The 20,178-nt window shown below is 48.5% G+C and overlaps 1 long non-coding RNA gene across 1 annotated transcript; it reads right to left on the bottom strand.

Moving 5' to 3' along the window:
- Positions 1–1,467: 1,467 nt before the first annotated feature.
- Positions 1,468–12,897, bottom strand: LOC311155751. Its single transcript, XR_014616295.1, has 3 exons — positions 12,757–12,897; positions 2,995–3,101; positions 1,468–1,767 (listed from the first exon to the last, which is right to left on the bottom strand). It is a non-coding gene; the product is annotated as an uncharacterized lncRNA (long non-coding RNA).
- Between the last annotated feature and the right edge of the window lie 7,281 nt (positions 12,898–20,178).

Genomic DNA, 20,178 nt, shown 5'->3' with positions numbered 1-20,178 from the left:
GTTCAGTTATGCACTAACAGCACGGCTGCTCTCTCCAGACTAACTAAAGCTGGTCTAATGGTCTTTTGTGGATCTCTTCCAACTCAAGATATTCTATGAATCCTGTGGGTTTAGGCACCAGGACATGGCAATCCAGTGCCTACTGTGGCAGATTTACAAAAAAAACCCCAAGCATTTTCATCTTTTTAACCATGAGAACCCAGTTTTATAAGCAAGCTGTAGATATTTCATGGAAAATTAGACCAGCTCTCTCAACCACAAGTTTTACACCATAAATCACAAATGCCTCTGAAATCAGGAGCTTGAGGAAAAAAAAAAAGGTTAAGAATTAGAAGCTTAGCACCAGCTATTTTTAACATAATACTGAGAGTAACACCCTGCAAGCAACACACACACATGCTCTATGAATAAAGTAAAAATTCAGCCTTCTGCACACGCCTGCCCCTCCGTGAAGGGAGCTGCCATCTGCATGTTGAAAGGATTATTTTCCACGTGGGAGGCCAGAGAAAGGGGGAAAAAAAATCCCAGAAACCTGCTAGGAAATGCAGTCAAGAGGGCAAGTTGTCTCCTGTTTCAGCAAGCAGAGGTGGTCCACGTGGAATGGCTCTGGCAGAGGGGAGTGCTGGCTTTCCAGCCTTGCACCATTAACTGCCCTTCAGGGAATTAATTAGGGAATTAGGTAACTTCAGGGAGAGGGTTGAGACTGAGAGTTCTGAAAGGGGTGACCTGCTGGATATTGACCTTGGAACCATCTTCCTGTAAGGTGGAAACACCTCTTGGCGCCTCTCTTCCAACCCAGCTGCACGGTTTTCACCCCGTTAACCACAGTCATGTAAAGTTTCAGCTGCCAGGGCTCAGCCCCTGGCTCTGCCCAGTCCCAGATGGGACACCCCAGCTCCAGTTTTTCCTCTCAATAGTGAAAAGCCACCATGAGCACCTCTGTTCCTGCTCCTCCAGTACTAAAAAAGCCCTTTCAGAGCAGCAGGTTTGCTGCTCCTTCCTTGCCTTCTGCACTTCATGAAAGCACCTGTGGCCATTCCCATCTCCCCAGTCCTTGGTTTCCCAGTGGTTTCCCCTTGGTTTCCCAAGCTCTGCCTTTCCTTGTGTCTGTGACAAGGATTTGTACTCTGGGGGTTCCAATTTCCCCTCAGTAGTTATCACTCCAGAGCAATAAAAACCTCCTTGGGTCAGATGCAAACAACACGTGGCTCCAACTCCCCCTAAATCAAAATTTACTGGAAAGTCACGGGAAGCTCAAACATTCCCAGGACTAGAAAGAGAAAGGAGCTATTTATTCTTGCAGTTACACCAAGCAAGAGCTGAAAAGGTGTTACATTGCTGCCAGCTTAGCTACACAGTCAAAAATAAATGTGTTTTCTTGGTGATGGTGAGAGTGCAAATCTCCAGGGAAAGCAAAATCAGAATGGAAAGGCAGCAAAGCAAAGTTATTTATTCAGACTACGGCTGTCAGAAGGGTCTGTTCTGATCAAAGGCTGTTCTGCTGCCTAGGGGGAAAGGTGAGCAGCCCTACCTGCAACTGGCAAAGGCGAGAAAAACAAAGAATTCCTCGCTGGGAGCGGGTGAAGCAGCCCAGCAGGGACACGGGGGATACCCAAGGGATGAGGATCCAGTGCCACCTGTGTGACCCAGCAGGGCAGGGCAGCACGGCGAGGCTGTGCTAGGCTCTCCACGGACAGCTTTTCCTGTGGTTAGGTGGGGGAGCAAGCAGCCATGCCAGCAGAGTCCTCTCGAGTTCCATCGAGCCTTCTGCAGACAAATGGAGCAGTCAGAACCATCCTGCCACGGGGCCACTGCTCCAGAGCAGAGGAGCGACCCCTCGGGGACATGGGCAGGCCCCTTGGGGACACAGGACAGGCCTCAGGGACATGAGCCACCCCTCAGGGACACGGGCCACCCCTTGGGGACATAAGCAGTCCCTCAGGGACACGGGACAGCCTTTGGGGACATGAGCAGTCCCTCGGGGACACGGGCCACAACCTCAGGGACATGAGCCACCCCTCGGGGACACGGGCCAGCCCTTGGGGACATGAGCAGTCCCTCGGGGACATGAGCCACCCCTCGGGGACATGAGCAGGCCCCCTGGGGACACAGGACAGGCCTCAGGGACAGGGCCACAACCTCAGGGACACGGGCCACAACCTCAGGGACACGGGCCAGCCCTTGGGGACATGAAGAGTCCTCAGGGACATTGGCCACAACCTCAGGGACACAGGCCAGCCCTTGGGGACATGAACAGTTCACAGGGACACGGGTCACCCTTCAGGGACATGAGCCACCCCTCAGGGACACGGGCTACCTCTGGAGGATATGAACAGTCCTCAGGGACATGGGCCACAACCTCAGGGACACAGGCCAGCCCTTGGGGACATGAACAGTTCACAGGGACACGGGTCACCCTTCAGGGACATGAGCCACCCCTCAGGGACACGGGCTACCTCTGGAGGATATGAACAGTCCTCAGGGACATGGGCCACAACCTCAGGGACACAGGCCAGCCCTTGGGGACATGAAGAGTCCTCAGGGACATGGGCCACAACCTCAGGGACACGAGCCACACCTTGGGGACAGGAGCACTCCCTCAGGGACAGGAGCACTCCCTCAGGGACAGGAGCCACCCCTTGGGGACAGGAGCACTCCCTCAGGGACACGAGCCACCCCTCAGGGGACATGAGCCACCCCTCGGGGACAGGAGCACTCCCTCAGGGACATGGGCCACCCCTCGGGGACATGAGCCACCCCTCGGGGACACAGGCTACCTCTGGAGGACATGAGCAGTGCCTCAGGGACACAAATCATCCCTCAGAGACACAGGCCACCCCTCAGGGATGTATGCCATCCCTCAGAGACACGGGCCAGCCCCCTCAGGGACATGAGCCACCCCTCAGGGACATGAGCCACCCCTCAGGGATGTGAGCCACCGCTCAGGGACGTGAGCCACCCCTCAGGGACAGGCCAGGCCAGGACGGTGCTTACCGGGGAAAGGACCAGGCCTCATGGCGGGGCTCAGCAGCTGCAGCACAATGGCGCAGGGACCGAGGTCAGCACCAGTCAGGATGGACTGCTGAGTGAAATTGCACTCCCTGAAAGAACAAGGAGATTTTAGGGCAGTGTTTTAAACATGGCCATAGGCCCTGTGCTCTGGGAGAGCCAGGCTGGGAGGGCTGGGGGTGCTCACCTGGAGAGGAGAAGGCTCCAGGGAGAGCTCAGAGCCCCTGGCAGGGCCTGAAGGGGCTCCAGCAGAGCTGGAGAGGGACTGGGGACAAGGGATGGAGGGACAGGACACAGGGAATGGCTCCCACTGCCAAAGGGCAGGGATGGATGGGATATTGGGAATTGGGAATTGTTCCCTGAGGGTGGGCAGGCCCTGGCACAGGGTGCCCAGAGCAGCTGGGGCTGCCCCTGGATCCCTGAAAGTGTCCAAGGCCAGGTTGGACACTGGGGCTGGAGCAGCCTGGGACAGTGGGAGGTGTCCCTGCCCTTGGGAAGAAATGGGCTTTAAGGTGACAGAATCACAGAACAATGAGGTTGGAAGAGACCTCTACGATCATCGAGTCCAACCTGTGCCCTCACACCTCAGCCAGATTATAGCACCAAGTGCCATGTTCAGTCTTTTGTAAACACATCCAGAGATGGTGATTCTGCCACCTCCCTGGGAAGGGCATTCCAGTACTTTATTATTCTTTTGGTGAAATTTTTTTTTCCTAATATCCAACTTATGCCTTCCCTGACATAGCTGGAGGCTGTGTCCTCTGCTTCTGTCAGTGCTGCCTGGTGGAAGAGACCAACCCCACCTGTCACAATCTCCCTTCAGGAAGCTGTAGAGAGCAACAAGGTCACCTCTAAGCCTCCTCTTCTCCAGGCTAAACAACCCCAGCTCCTTCAAACATTCCTCTCAGGGTTTGTGTTCCCAGCCCCTCACCAGCCTTGTTGCCCCCTCTGGATGAGCTCAAGCATCTCAATATCCTTCCCAAACTGAGAGGCCAGAACTGGACACAGCACTGTCCTCCCAAACCATCCAGTGGAATAATTTGGAAGTAGGATCCATGCTCCCAAATGATGCCAGCTCAGCCCAAGAGCCCTGGGTACTTTTGATGGGCAGAAATGGGAGATGCAGCTCTAGGATTTGTGTAAAGCTCAGTAAAACCCAGCCCTGAGCACGCCTAGGAGCGTGTGACCCTCCCTGGGTATTTTTGGTAATTTTTGGGTAACAATGTGTACATTACACTGCAAGTCACACCACACATGGTGGAATGCTGCCAAATCCAAGGCAGGAGCTATTCCTGGTGCCTCCAACCTGAGGAGATGTTTCATTTTCCAGAGCAATTTGATATTAATATAAAAGGAGAAAAGAGGAGCTAAAAGTGAGTTATTTGTTTCTTATTTTTATGGCCACTTTGATTCTTTAGCAATATTTACCACAAAAGGGGGAAACAAAACCCTCACCACAACCCTAAAAAAAACAACTACCCTTCAGATTTTTAGCTAAAAACAGGTTATTGGATGCCCCAGAGCTCCCTCTTCATCATTCTCTGTATAAATCAGACTGAGAAAGAGCACAGCCAACCCTCACAGTCACCTGCAGAGTGGGATGCTCATGCACACAAAGCCAAGATTTAGAGCTAACCCAAAGGCAGAGCCTCTAATTCATCACAGTTTTAATTGGTTTCAGTCCCCAAAGAAATACTTCAGTAGACATGAACTGAACCTGGCAGCCACGCAGGGATGGGAGGGAGGCACACACTGATTCTAGAGAGAGATCTTTAAACCACAAGACCAAGCCTTGGACATTCAAATTGGTTTCTGTGGAAAAGCTGTAATGAAATTTTATGGCTCCTTCAGAGGCACAATAGAACTGGTTGAATTTTAGCAACCTTCTGTGAAAAACATACATAAAACAAACCTTTTCTTCCCTTCTTTTTGAAAAAGAAAAACCTTGCTGGTTTAAAAAAAAAAAAAATGAGGCAGGAAGGAGAAGCTAAAGAGAAACTGGATAAAAAATGCCCCCCTTTTTCCCCCCTCTTTAAAATCAAAGGTATTTTACCTCCCCTAAGGCGCCAGAATGTAATCATGAAAAAGCTGAATGAAGCAAAAGTTTTGTGGAGGTTCACATGTGGATTTGACCTAGATACAGTGAACATTCTTGTGATTAATACAGAGGTTATAATTTTATACCAGAGCACTCCAACTCCAGCTCTAAAACAAATTGGACAGAGTGTCTTATTACTCCCTCATTCCCCTTGATAGATCACTAAATAGCTGCGTGCTTTAATTATTTGAAAGAGACCACAATTCGTTATTTCCCCTTTGAATTCTGGTGCAGAGTTGGATTTTCTTTCATGCCCTGCAAACTGCTATAAAGGGACTGGGATACTAAAGGAATAATTAAACCCTTTGCCACATGCCAAAATCTGTAGGAGATACCAAATGCTCATAACACTGCCCACACTGCACACTCCACTCCACCTGAGAGATTGTTTAAAGCTCATAAAGATTAAAAAAAAAAAGCAGGTGAAAAAGAAAATTTGAAAGGCCAAATAAAAGCAGGTTTCCTGGGTTTTAGAGTAACTGGGTTTGTTTGACATCACAAAGCAGGATGTTCTGGAATGGTTTGGGTTGCAAGGGACCTTAAAGATAATCTAGTTCCAAGACCCAGAAGTTCAAAAACTCTTTAAAAACTCCAAATCAGCATTACTTTTCCACTTGTGCTGCCATCCAGAGCAGTGTTTCTGACTTTCAACAGGGTTTGTAGCCAATCACCACTTCACTGATCCACATGTGATGCCCTCAGGGCCTCCCAGTCCCGAGAGCTCAGCTCCCTGTCCTGGCCTGACCCCACCTGGGCTCAGGTACTGCAATTAAGTGACCATGGATATCTTCACAGATCAGCTGGCACCTGCACCCACCCACCCTCAATTTAGTGGCAACCACACAAAACTCACAGCCAGCTCCCTCTTAACAAACCAACAGCAGGGCAAATGTTTGCAGTAGGAAAAAAAAAATTGAGAAAAAAATTTTCTAATTTATTAGAAAAATTAAACCTCCTTAGACATATATTAAATTTCCTATGAGACACAGTGTCCAAGATCTGGGAGGAGGGAAATCACTGTGGCCTCCCTGACAGGACACATCCCTGGGGGATACTTTCTCACCACATCTCATGCAATTAGATGAAAATTTATAAACTACCACATCTCTGCCAGGGCAGAGCTAATCTAAGGCTGGTTTGATGACTACTGCTCTGGCTTGTCAGGTGTGAGCATCTAATCACACCTCCATTCTTAACCTACTCCAGCTGGCTGCTGAGCTTTCCTTCATTTCCCACCAATTAAGCCTCCCCAGACCACCTTTACTCAGCTTTAATTCACCTGGTTACCTGAGTAGCCAGGGCTGATTTATAATGTTCTGCAGGTAATTAATCCACTGATGCCAGCCTGAACAATCACAGAACAGGTTGGGCTGGAAGAGACCTTGAACTCCATCTCATTACAGCTCCCTCTTTCCCAGCCCAGTTTTCTCCATTTGCAGGGACAAAAAAATCTTTGGGGAGAAGGAGGCAACACAGACACATCAATAGCTAAACAAATATCTGTAATATCTGCCAGGAACTTTGCAGCACCTGGTTGAAGAAGCACAACCACCACCTCCAGTGACTCCTTCCTCATCCTCCAAGCCCACCACTTGCACTGTTATCTGGCTACGAGATGTCCCCAGGCCAGCCAGAGAAAAAGTCATTGGATGCTCCCTCCAGGGGAGAGGAGGGCAATGAGAGGGAAACAGGGAAAGCAAAGAATACAGCCAGCTCACTCAGGCATCTCCATCCATTTCATACTTTCAGCATTCATCCCATAAAAATTCATCTTGCCCTACAGACAGCATTTTAGAGAGAATAAAGTTTCTCTTCTTCCTACTTTGTGCCCAGAAGGCCAAAATCAACACATCCCTGCAAACAGACTGGGACAGGTACTAAACAGCTGAAGAATGCACTTTCTCCCCGGGCTACATATGTCTAAGTGACATTTGATTCCACTGAAAGGCAGATTCGTTTGTATCTGGGAAAAAGGCAAGCATGGAATGCGAGCTTATTTTGAACAGAATCAGCATTGTGGTAGCCAAAGCTCATTAATTATGAATTTTATCAACTGTTCACTGAAATTTGTTCTGCTAGCACAGTGTAACTGCCTGCAAAAGCAGTGCTTTCAAAGGAGAAAACGCCAAGCTATGAAATAACCCACATCCTTCCTTTTCCAGGAGCTATCCCTTACTTGTTCCAGAACAATTACAACGCTGGGAGAATCCTTGAGGTTCTCCAAGCATCTCAGCAGGGCATTCATTGCCAGGAAAAAGTGCTGAAGGGCATAATGGGGTGAAACATGAATGTGGAGCACAGGAAGGAGCTCTCCTGCTTGCACTGCTGGGGTCCTAGCAGGGTGCTTAAGAAATTTGTCACTGAACATTCCCATGTTTGAAGCATATTTTCTGCTCTTCAGCTGGGCTGTGAAAAAAGGAGTAAAAGCAACAACCACCCCACAACCCCCGGGCTCAGAGAGTGAGTCAGCCCCACTCAAACACTCACTCCCAAGGATCCCATTAAGTGCTGAACCAAGAGAAAACATCACAGGGCAGCTCTGCAGGGCACAGGCAGCACTTAACATTACAATTATTTAGAGACACTGATTTTAATCAGCAAGCAGAGCCTCTCGACTTAATTTCATTTTACATGCACACACAGAGGCCTATCTTGGCAAAGGCAGAGCAGTGGTTTGGAGGTGAGGAAGAGGATCATCCTCCACAGAACAGCACCTTTGTGAACATGCAGAAACAGCCCTGCTCCTGGAGGAACTGGGTTTGAACTGAGCCTTCCAGCCCAACAAACCCTGCACTACCACTCTTCCACTAACAGCAACTTTCCCCCTACTACTCCCTGCACTCTTTGCCTTCCTTAACACCATTTTTGCAGAGTTGCCCCACCTGTGGCTGATGGACCAGCTGTGACTCCTGGGGAGCCCACTGGAAGCAGCTGGGACCTTCCCTGGGATCTTCCCCGGGACTTCCAGGAGAACTCCTGCATGGAAACACTGCCCCCATATCCATCACTCAGCACACAGGGATCAACAACTGATTTGTCTGTGTTTTTTGGCACTAGGTGCTCTTCAAGGCCCCTCATAAACCAAACCGGCCTGGGATTCCACGTTTCTGCATGTTCAAAGAGCAGCTGTCGGGCTAAAACACAAAATTATTTCCCTTCCACCAGGGAAGTAATGAAGGACATGAGATGCTCCCCCAGCAATTAAAATAAACCTGGGGAACAAAGATGTGGGAGTTGTGCAGGAGCTGAGATCTTCACAGTCCATTTCGGGTCTCAGCAGCAGGGAAGCTCGAAGTGCCCAGCTGAGGCGAGAGCAACATCCTCAAAACTGCGGGGTGACCTTCAGGGCTCCATTTCTGTCACCAGAGCCACTGGAAATGAGGTCTGACTTGTCCCCTTTGTCACCCTGGTGAAAGCATTAACTCAGCTGGTAATTAGAGAGGCCTCAGCCAGGTATGTTAATGACTACGTGAAGAGTTTCTGTTAATCAGCTGTCAGTGAACAATGGTATTTCTCAGATCGTTTCCAGATGCAAAGCTGTTAGAGGGTATTTTCATCAATGATCTGCATTACATTTCCTCCTCATCAAGTTCCCAGTGATCTTTTGATTGGGATGAAAGGAGATACAGAAATATTACTCAAGTCTAGAGCGATCTATTTCTCCTGTTAACCCCTTCAGGTAAAAGCCATTTAAACAAGCAGGAGATGCTGGCCACTGGTTTTACCAAATTTTTGGTAACACTAATGCTGCCCCAGCATGGCAAAACTGGTGGTGTCACTGCAGAGGAAGACTCCAGCAGCCCCTGCCTGGTGAGAGCACAAGCCATAAAATGTGCTAAAACGAGATAGATTCACAAAATACCAGTGAGCTACAAGGACTTGGAGGGAGGCAGTGCAGCCATCTGTGCCTGGCTCCCAGAGCCAGCCTGGCAGAGACTGTGATTAGCACTGTCCAGACAGATCTTCTCCTGTCTGCTGTCAGCAGCCCTGTCTGCTCCAGAGCCTGCCCATGGCACTAACAGATGTCCCAGGCAGCTCCAGCCCTTGCACAGAGCTCTGAGATTGCACTTCAATTCCCCCAGTGTGAGCTCTGGTGCTGGAAGACACGGAAAAGGTGCAAATTAAAATACAAATTTTTTAAAATCCTCTTCCTAGGGGTTCAGTGAAGAATCTAAAAATGCCCACTTGGCAACTTCTGGCCTTTAGAGGGAACCTCAGCAGAGGTACCAGGAGGTGGGAGGCAGCACAGGCAGGGCCAGAGCTGAGCTGCCTACCCCCAGCAACACTCCCAGTTGCTGCTTGGGTAAGATAACAAAGGTTTTACCTCTTATTTTCAATCTAGGATGTCTTGCAGTTATTGCTACAAGGTGCATTGCTGTTAAAACATCCTGGAAAGTGTCCCAGGATGCATTTTTCTAAGTACAGAGGTCTCAATTAGTGCTTTTCAATCTCTTGACACAGCCTCAAGCCCAGCCAGGTTAGACAATCTGAGCCCACGTATCAAGCCAGAATTGAAATTCAGCTCTGCTCTCCACTTGCACTTCCCAACGAGAATTTATCTCCAAATAAAATAAAAACCCTCTGAATAAATTTAAAAATAAAAAAAAGAGTGAGAGAGAAAACAAAGAAAAACAAAATCCATCACAAACCAGGCAGCTGAGTAGGAAATAAATAGCCCAGAAATACAGCAATAGCTTATGTATATTTGAAATACCCCAGAGCTACAGGGTGTAAGCTGCATGAAGAGGTCTGAGCAAAGCCTTTGGGGAGCAGTTTGAGTTGTGGTAGCTCAAAAAAGCAATCACTGGAGCAGTGTGACAACAACCCTGCCTAGGAAAAGCCTCTCCAAAGACACTGAGAGCTGTCAGCTTTGAAAGGAAGCAGCAGGAAAGCCAGGGGCAAGCTGGAGTTGCTGGAAAAGTGGAGTCTCCCTGGCAAGCGTTCTGTTATTAGGCAAAATAATTATCTTACAAGGCAATGGTTATTGTTGCTAATTAATAAGTGGTGTGCTTAATATAAAGCTCTAATTTGAGTGGCGAGGCAGAGCATTAAAGAGGGATTTGGCAAGCGGAAAAGCACCTCCAGCTCCATGGGTTGTGGGGGATCACTCTCCAGGTGCACACAGACGGGTGGCCACATTAGTCTCATCCCAAGTCATGGAATCCAGAATCCCAGAATGGATTGGGTTGGAAAGGACATTAAAGCTCTTCTTGTTCCACCCTTGCCATGGGCTGGGACACCTTCAACTAGACTAGGTTGCTCCAAGACCCATCCAACCTGGCCTGGGGATGCCCATGAGACAATATCATTTGGGTGGAAAATAATTTAAAGGGACACCCAGAGTGCCAGGGATGCTGAGTTTTGCTCCTTCCTTCACGGTGTCTCTCAGAAATCTGCTGCAAACCATACCAAAGGTGATTTCAAGACTCATTTCAGGCTGCTCAGCATCTGCAGAATCCAAGTTCCCACAATTACTGCTGCAAAGAGAGCTTTCAAAACCCTCCTCCAAAGGCATTTTTATCACCTTGGCTGAGCAGTGAGAGGCAGCAAAGCTGGTCCTGAATTTGGGACTCCTGGTCAAGTTTAATGTGTAAAACTTCAGGGAAGTTTAATGTGTGAAACTTCAGGGAAGTTTTTTTCCACTTTTTTCTTTGCAAGTTACTGGAAAACCAGCGGGAGTCACGTAACCCAAAATAGAGTTTACATGTGACACAAAGCTGTTTGCTTTCCAAAAGCTGAAGTGGGATTGGGACTGTAGGTGTGACAGGACATTTGACAGTCACTCCTCAGTGGCACGAGTAATGACAGGTCCTGGAGCTTGGCTTGACTCATTCCTCACAGACAGGAGCCAGGAATGCCTGCAGGGCATGGTGCGAGGTTTGCCCCTGGGAATTAACTTCAAACATTCCCTGCCCATGGCAGGGGGTTGGAACCAGATGATCCTTAAGGTTCCCTCCAACCCAAACAGGTCTGGGACTCAAACTCTACCACCACCACAGCATCACTGACTTACATTTAAGTCATAGCTCTTCTTGCATGGTACCAAGGTTGGACTCGATGGTCTTGGAGGTCATCTCCAACCTAAATTATCCTGTGATTCTGTGCCCTACAGGGAACCCAGTCTGGGGTTTGCAGAGGTCAGTTGTAACTGATGCATGACTGGGTGGCAGAAACACTCCTGGGAACCAAGCTCATTAAAGGGTAAAACAGGAATTGCCAGAAGCTTATGTATGCATGGTCATGTTCTAAATGATCTCAACACTTCACAGAAAGGCTCCTGCCAGGAAGGCAGGAAGCCCTGGATAGGAGCAGTGTCCCCTTCTTCCCAGCTGGAGTGTGTAGATCCAAGTAATGTTTTACCCCAAACTTATGCTGGCTTCACCAGGATTTGCCTGAACGCAAAGAGCAATGAGTCAGATTTTGTGGCTTTGCTTGCTTTTTTAAGGACACAGCTGATTCATACTACAAGATAAAAATTAATCTTGGGGCCAAAAAATAATACTGAAGGCTGCTGAAGGCAGACAACCTGACTACTTGATAGCTCCAGTGGAATTCTGGCATCCAGCCCTGCTCTGTCCCAGCCCTTTGCTGAAGTCACACCATTTGTGGTTGGACTTCAAAGGTCTTCTCCAAGCTGAATGATTCTGTGATCTCCAGCAGCATCACCATCCACCCCCAAAAATCTGAGACACAAACACCATTTAAACAGACTGGAAATGCTGTGAAGGATCAGCTACTGCAGGAACCTTCTTGGGGGTGCAGTAGGTCAGCCCCAAGATCATCCACTGCTGCCCACATTTGCTGTGAGAGGGCCAGGAATAGGAAAAGCTGTCACTGTGAGGCAGGAGACCAGCACCTGATGCTCTGTGCCATCTGTCACCCTCACCAAGTGGCACTTTTCCAGAGCCACATCCCACCCCCTCGTGCCACCAAGGTCAGCTGCTCCTGCTGAAGGGTGGAGACCCCCTCCCTCCGCAGGGCCCAGCTCCTGCTGCCAGCACAGCAAAGCCCTTCTCCTCTCACATGTCACACAAGAGCTAAATGCTGGAAAATGTGGCTCCCCAGCAGCCCTGGTGGAAGGTGCCAACACTCACACTGTGACACTTACAGTCTGTCATCGACAGCTACAGAAGGATGAGGAGGAGACAGGTTCTTCTTCTCCACTCCTGACTCTGGCAATCAACAAATTTCCCACTTCCATGCAGAGAATGTTCAGCTTTTCACGCTGATGAGAGCAGGGCAGGTTAAAATACACACCTTTAAGCTCATTCACTTCTCAAGTTTCTGAGCCATGGGGTGAATTTTAGTGTCTGCTGAAGTCATTCTCAGGCTAAGGAAACAGGAGCCCTTTCTGGATGTGCAGGAGTGCCAGCACTGCAGCAGGACAGTTCCAAATGGAAAAAGGCTGGGCCAAGGAAGTGGCCACACTTGGACTTCCACTTTTCCACCCCGTCTTTGTATCAAGGCTAGGAACAAAGCCCATTTAAGGAGCCCCCACAGCTCCAGGAGCCCTCTGCCTCTTCCACACACAGATCCCGCTCTCTAACAGGTTCCTGGTTCAACAAGCTGCCGTCCCCTTCTGCCTGAATAATTTAAAATCAGGGAACACAAGCAGCAGCAAACAGGCACAAGCAGGGTAGGACACTCACCCCAAGCCCCTCGAATGCAGCAATGGCTTTGCGACCGTGCTCAAAAGCTCAGAGAGGAGGAACTCCTGAAATCCCAGCTCACTTCAATTCCCAGCCCTGCCCCGTTAGCTGCCTGGGATCCACCACTATGGCATTCCTGCATGCCCCATTAGCTCCAGCGTCTCATCAGCTCCCTCCTTTCCGCTTTTTATCTGGATGCCAGTGATATGGAGTGCTCACATTTACACTTGGCACCACTACAGGCTGTGACTAAAGGGTATTCTGAGCTTGCTCTCATCCTCCACAGCTGCTGGCTTCGCCTTCCCTTGTCTTGCTCTGCCCTCGCACTGTGAACTCCAGGAGCCTCCAGGGGCACTGCCAGCTCAGAGCAGCTGTTCCCATCCTCCTTATGCATTATCAGGGAGAATTTTCCTACTGAAATCCTAAGAAATCTCCTTCCTCACAGCTCCTGCCAAGTGGAAGTGTCAATTTCCCACGTGACATAAAGCAAATCCTCCACCCAAAACTTGTGGAGTATTGGATCTGGTATTGGCTCAACAGTCAGATATTCTGAGGTCCAGTATTCAAGCAGAGTGTCTCCAGAAATAAAAGAAGATGTTTTAAGAGAGCTCTCAGAAAGATGGGGGGATTATCAGAGAGCAAGACTGCAAATGGGCTCTATCAATGGTGTTTTGCTGCTTCCTAGAAATAAGCCAGGAACTGGAAGAGTTGAAGGAATCTCCCTCATAGAAGAAAAATACCTATATATTAACACTGATATACCAACTAAAAATGCTTAATGTAGATTTTAGAACAATCCAGATGAGGCCTGATACATCACTAGCAGTGCGGGGTAGGAAGAGGTGACAGTGACAAGGGGAAACAGAGCATTATTTACAATTGTAAAGATCGTGGCCAGTTAGTCAGGGGCTTGGGGAAGAAGTTCTCCTCTAAGATTCAGAAGCTGGATTACAGAGACCATTTCAGGGCAGTTACAGGTGGCAAATCTATATAACCAGGAGCTCAACACACATTTCAGCATCTTTCAGCAGGCAGGAGCATCTGGAGTTCTGTGAACTGCTCCTGCCTCATCGTTTGGAGTTCAGCTTCTTCTGGAGCCCAGCTACACAGCCCTGGTTACCCTGCTTATTTACAAGTCTCTTGGAAAAGGAACCTCAGGCAGCTCTGGCTGGCATAGCCAAAAAAAACTCCTTCTAAACAAAAAGCTGGGTCCACATCCAACACATTGCAGGCTGGGCGCTCAAAACACATTTCCCCAGGAAAAAAAGTGATGGCTCACAGGGGAAAACAAAGCCAGGAGAAGGGTAGAAAGGTTCTTTCCTCCAGATATCCAGCTGAAGTCCTGGCAGCTTCCAGGGATTTGGGGGTTTTGCTCAATGAGGCATCCAGCTCAGCTCACAGTGACGTGACATGGGGGCATTTAGCAGAGATGATGAGTTGGGCCCAGGCTTCTCTGTTCTGGAAGAAGAGCTCAGCTGCCTGGGCTGAGGAAGCAGCTGCTGCTGCTGGAGTATCTGCCAGAGAAAAAGAGAAGTGGGAGGACCACAGACTTCACATGCTCTAGGCTGGCTCAACTGGAAGCTGCCTATTTTTGCCAGAACATTCCTGCCCACCCCAGAGGAAAGCCAACCCTTGTGATCTTTCCCCAGCCCTGCTTCCTCTTGCTGGGAGAGCCAAGGAGCTCAAATGTCTGTGGTGGCTTAGAGTGAAGTGTCACTGTCATATTTTCTGAAAAACCCCTTCGCCAGGATTTCTTCTCCTGGGAAGCTGAGAAGCCTCAGAGAAAAATGAAAACAATAATTATCTGATTGCTTCTCCCTGTTTTGCTGTTTTGGAATGTGGTCTTGAGATATTTTTTATCCAACAGGTGAATGTTTGATTGGTTTTATGTGAATTGTTTTGACTTAATGACCAATCACCATCAGCTGTGTTGGGACTCTGGAAGCAGTCATGAGTTTCCATTATAATTCCTTGTAAACTTCTGTCTGTATCCTTTCTCTATTCTTTAGTATAGTTTTAGTATAGCATTCTTTAATATAATATAAGTACTTAAAATAATAAATTAGCCTTCTAAGAACATGGAGTTAGATTCTCAATTCCTCCTTCGTCCTGGGGACCCTGCAAATACCACAGTGAAGTGCCAAAATCGTGAATGCACTTATGTAAATGCTGAAATAACACAAACCTGAAGTGACAATCTATTAAGCAGCCTTTAATGCTCAGCATTGTAAAGGATTTATTAAACACTTGCAAGGCCAGGACAAACAGGGAAGTGGGAATTTGAGAAAACTTTGCAATCTCATTCCACCCTGAAGTTGCACAGACATCAACTGCACCCCAAATATTTCACAAGACAAGGTCAGTGCTGTTTCCAGCACTGGACTTAAAAAGGAAAGCCTCAAGGATAAATCCATGTGCCCACAGTCCAGATTTTGGATGTCTTGGCCCATGTCCTCCACTGCTGTAGCTGCTCTGTTGCCTCTGCCCAGTACATCCTGGGGAAAAGTGGGAAGAAGGAGGAATGGCAGAGATGTTATGGGCTGACTGCAACCATTCCCAGTCCCTCAGGGGACAGGGACAGAAGAGCTGGGAATGAAGCCCAGCTTGGGCAAAAAGGGTTGGAGAGAAAGTGTTGGTTTAATTTTTGTATTTGCTTTTCACTGTCCAAATCTATTTTAATCATAGAATCATGTGGCTTGGAAAGGGACCTGCAAGGATCATGGAGCCCAAGCCCTGGCCCTGCCCAGGCACCCCAACAATCCCACCCTGGAGCATTGTCCAAATGCTCCTTGGGCTCTGTCAGCCTGGGGCTGTGCCCATTCCCTGGGGAGCCTGGGCAATGCCCCAGCACCCTCTGGGGAAGAACCTTTTCCTGATCTCCCACCTGACCCTGCCCTGACACAGCTGCAGCCATTCCCTCAGGTGCTGTCCCTGTCACAGGGAGCAGAAAGTGGAGCTGTCCCTCGGGAGGAAGCTGAATTCTGCTCTCAGATCTCCCTCCAGTCTCCTCCTCTCCAGGCTGCACAAATTTTAGCAATAAATTAAATTAATTTCTCCCAAGGCAAGTCTGTTTGGCTCATGATAGTAACTGATGAATGATCTCCCTGCCTTTCTCTTGATCGAGGAGATTTTCCACTTTATTTTCTCCCTCTGTCCTGCCAAGGAGGAGCAGTGAGAGAGCATCCAGGAGGGCATCTGGCAGCTGCCCAAGGCCAGCCCACCCCATGTGGAGAGAGAGAGACCTCTGGAACAGAAAACTGCTTTCAGAGGCAGACCTAATTTGGCTTGGAGTTCAGTTTTTGGCTGTCTTATCCTCTCCCCACCCCTTGGATCTCATTTCACATTAAGGTGAAAGCAATGACAGCTGATTTTTCAAGTCTGGAGACACTCCTCTGACATTTGCACAATGCTTTTACCTGGGAATGTGCCTGCAGCAAACTGGCTGCCACTGGCAGAGGAGCATCAAGCACTGCCTTCCACTCACACCAAGAGCAGACAAGGTGCAGCATGAAGATACTTGGAAAAGTGGAGATTTTTGTGGGATTTTTTGGGTTGGTTTGGGGTTTTTTGTTTGCATGTTTGTTTTTGGGTTTTTTTGTTTGGTTTGGTTTGGGGAGGGGTTTGGAGTTTTCTTTGGTTGTGGGGTTTTTTTTGTTTTGTTTTTATTTTTGCTCTTTGGTTTTCTTTTTTATAAAAAAGTATATGGTTACTGTGAGAGCAAGCAGCTGATGAAACCACCCTGTCAATCTCTTTCAGCCTTCCATCTTGTTCTGTGCCGTTTTCTTCTTTTGGCCCATTTTTTTTTTTTTTTTTTTTTTAATGATTTGTTTCTTCTCCTCCACTAGACTCAAAGGAACCTCAAATCATCACAAATACAACCTGGCTTCTGAAACAGACTTCAGCAACTGTCAGGATTCCTAACACCCTGAGAACTGTGTGTCACATCCAGCAGAAGGGAAGGAGGACAGGTGGGAAAAGAGCATGGCAAGAGCTGAGAGTTCCCCCCTGTACTCCCAGCATCCCAGGGAGCCTGCAAGATGTGCCCTTGCAGAAGCCAGGGAAGTGTTGTGGAGCAGTCTGAGGGTGAGGGATGGGGCTGTGACATTTCTCCTGAGGCTTTTCAGCTCCCAAGACCTTAGAGGGAAGCAGTGAGAGCTCGCCTTGAGTGCTGAGCTCTGGGGCTGCCAGCGCAGGAAGGACATGGAGCTGCTGGAGAGAGTCCACAGGGAGGATCTGAGGGATGGAGCCCTCTGCTCTGGAGAGAGACTGGGAGAGCTGGGGGGGTTCACCTGGAGGAGAAAAGGCTCTGGGATGATGAAATTGCAGCCTTTCAGTGCCTGAAGGGAACCTGCAAGAAGGGCAGAGAGAGACTTTTTGTAAGGGCCTGGAGTGCCAGGACAAGGGGAATGGCTTCAGACTTACACAAAGAAGGTTTAGATTTGATATTGGGAAGGAGTTCCTCCCTGGGAGGGTGAGGAGGCCCTGGTACAGGGTGCCCAGAGCAGCTGTGGCTGCCCCTGGATCCCTGCAAGTGTCCAAGGAGAGGCTGGATGGGGCTTGGAGCCACCCAGGATAGTGAAAGGTGTCCCTGAACTGGATGCTCTTCAAGGTCCTTTTCAACACAAGCCATTTTATGTTTCTATGAACACAAGAAAAATTAATTCCTTGCAGCACAAAATCTCAACCAGTCCCATCCCAGAAGAGACCAGAGCACCTGGCTCTTGTACAGCTCTTTTTTCCCCATCTCATGAGGATGACACATCTTAGAGACCTTTATTCTCAAAGGCTTCCATCCAGCTCAGCAGCAATCCAATGTGAGGGGCTGGTTTTGCCAACATGACCCTTGGTAGTGTTCCATGCCCTGGAGGCTTCAGCTGGAGAAAAAAAATCTTTGGTTAATTCAGCAGGAGCCACCTTTGCAGCCAAGGAAGGTCTGCAAGGTCAGTTTTTCCTGGGGTCACACAACTCTGCAGCCTCGAGGAGAGCACGCAGCGATCACACAGAGATCCCATTTATGCTTTCTTGTTTTAATCCCTCCATTTAAAAAAGATTTAGATGGCACAGAAAGGAAGGGAAAAAACCACCCCAAAAACCTGACATTTGGCTGCCTGCCTCTTGATGTTCAGCCAAAAAGAGGCCCAGCTGCTGTGCCACACTGGCATTTCACCATCACAGAGCCCAAGCACGTGGCAAAGCCAAATTAGGATGGGTGATGGCTCCCAGGAGCCCCAGGAGGAGCCACCCAACAGCCTTGCTGTCAGCAGGAGTGAGGCAAAGGATGGCTCCTGTGGTTTCCTGAGAGCTCCTTATCTCCTGATGTCAAGGCCCTGCAGGAGGTCAGCCAAACCCACTGGCTGATGACCTTGTGCTCAGGGAACTGCCACACACCTGAAAGTCACCTCAGCATTTACAGGGTGGTGGCACCCAGCCCAAGGGCTCCACCCCAGCCTTGAGAGAGCACACCCTCCCCAAAACACGGTTCTAATGTTGCCAAGGAGGTGCAAAGAATGACCAAAACATAGAAATACGTTGGATTTTCCCCCCTTAACCTTTCTCCAAGTCATCCCAGAGCTTGCATCCAGCCTAGCGAGTAACCAACACAGTTACAGGGGTAAATTCAGAACTGCTTAAAAATCCAACATTTTAGTTCTAGTGGCATTTTATTGCCCTTGGGGAAATGAATGACCTTGACACAGAGCTGGTTTTCCCTGTGCAGCTCCCTGACTCTATTTAGCAGCAGGAAAAGCAGGAACAGAGCCCAGACTGGTGTTACTCAGAATACCAGCTCAGCTTCCAGGATTCTCAAAGCAGTCACTCAGGGAAAGGGAGAGGTGAAGAAATATGGCATTTCTGTACTGTATGGCTTCTATACATCAACATCCCACTAATCAACAACAGCTGAAGAACTGCAGAGTGCAGGGGGAGAAGAAAATCCTGTAGATATTGAAGAAACTTTTATAACTATAAATACACACATGCACATCCAGACTTAGTCTCCAGCCAGCCCAGCCAGCTGGCATTGACTAACCAGGAGATGCTGTAATTTTTGGGACAAACAGCATCTCCTGGGTGCAGATTTTGCTCTAATTGTGCTGGCATGATTGTTTTTTTCCTCACGAACAGGATGGGACTGCTGGGGTATGTTCTTTGAGCTTTATTTGCAGCATCAGCCTCACCACATGGTTGAGACAATGGGAAGATGGCAAAGCTCACGTACAGCCAGCAGCAGCCAAAGATTTCTTTGTCAGAAATCACTTTAAAAACTTTATAGCCAATTGCTAAAGCTTACAGACAATTGTTCTAGCTAATTACTAAAAGTATACATACTTCACACAATGCTTGCTTGTCTTCTTTCCATTAACAATACACAATACTCCATTATTAAGCTTAAAACCTTCTACTATCTTGCTAAGTATATTTTCCTGCAGTTTTAAGGTCTATCTTAGCTAAGCCTAAACCTCAAGCTATTGTTCAATGTCTTTCCTTGCTATACCATTGCAACTTCTGCTGCTTTCAGACTTTGCAGCTGCAGCTAGTTCCAAGTTTCTCTGCTCTCTTTATTTCTAAGGCTGCCTTTGAAAATCTTCTTACCTTTGCTATTTCCCACACCAATCTCAGTGTTTTATTTTGGAGGGCACAGCCACTTGTTAGGCCATGGAAAGCCAGCATCTGTGTCTGTCTTGTGGAAAGAAAAAGGTTCTTCATTGGTCCAGAGAGGAAGGTTCTCCAAGCCACCTCCTAATGGACAGGTTGGAATGGCACTGCTGTGTGCTGCAAGCACATTTGGGTCTGAGCAGCAGGGATCACACGGAATCACACAATGAGGCATTTGTCCTCTGAGCTGGCAAAGAACCCCAAACCCTCCAGGGCATGGTTATGTCATTCCAAGGGCTGACTCTATTAATCTAACAGCAGATGCAACCAGTTCCCACAAGCACTCCCCTGGTTCCAAAATCTTCCAAGGAGTTGGTGGGAGGGGGGATAAGCACGCATCGATCTCTTATTTAGACTCCACTGACACAGCTATCAGTGTGACAGATTAGCTGTTATTGGAACACCCTGCTTTCCTGAAAGAAATATCTGCCAGGAAAAAGCAGAATGGGACCTGAACACACACCTCCCACCCCAAGGTTACTACTATCCCCACATAAACAGCCCCTGGAAGCCCAGGAGACACAAAATTCCTGATACACCAAAAAAACCAAAAAAAACCTGCTCTGCCCAGGTGTTCAGTGGATGGCAGAGAAGGTAAGAGAAAAACCAATGTGTAAAATGAGATTCAAATGAAATTCTTTCTATTTGAGCTGCCTGAACAGAGAGAGGGCTGTGCAGATGGCAAATCCTGTACCAAATGATGAGTCAACCCTCCAAACAGGGGGGCATATTTTAGACCCCAGGGGGTGCAATAAAGCCAACATGAGG

The sequence above is a fragment of the Fringilla coelebs genome (genome assembly GCF_963513975.1).
Source record: "Fringilla coelebs genome assembly, chromosome: 7".
Taxonomy (NCBI): Eukaryota; Metazoa; Chordata; class Aves; order Passeriformes; family Fringillidae; genus Fringilla; species Fringilla coelebs.
The sequence above is the reverse complement of the archived record's forward strand: the minus strand, read 5'-3'. Positions and strand labels throughout refer to the sequence as shown.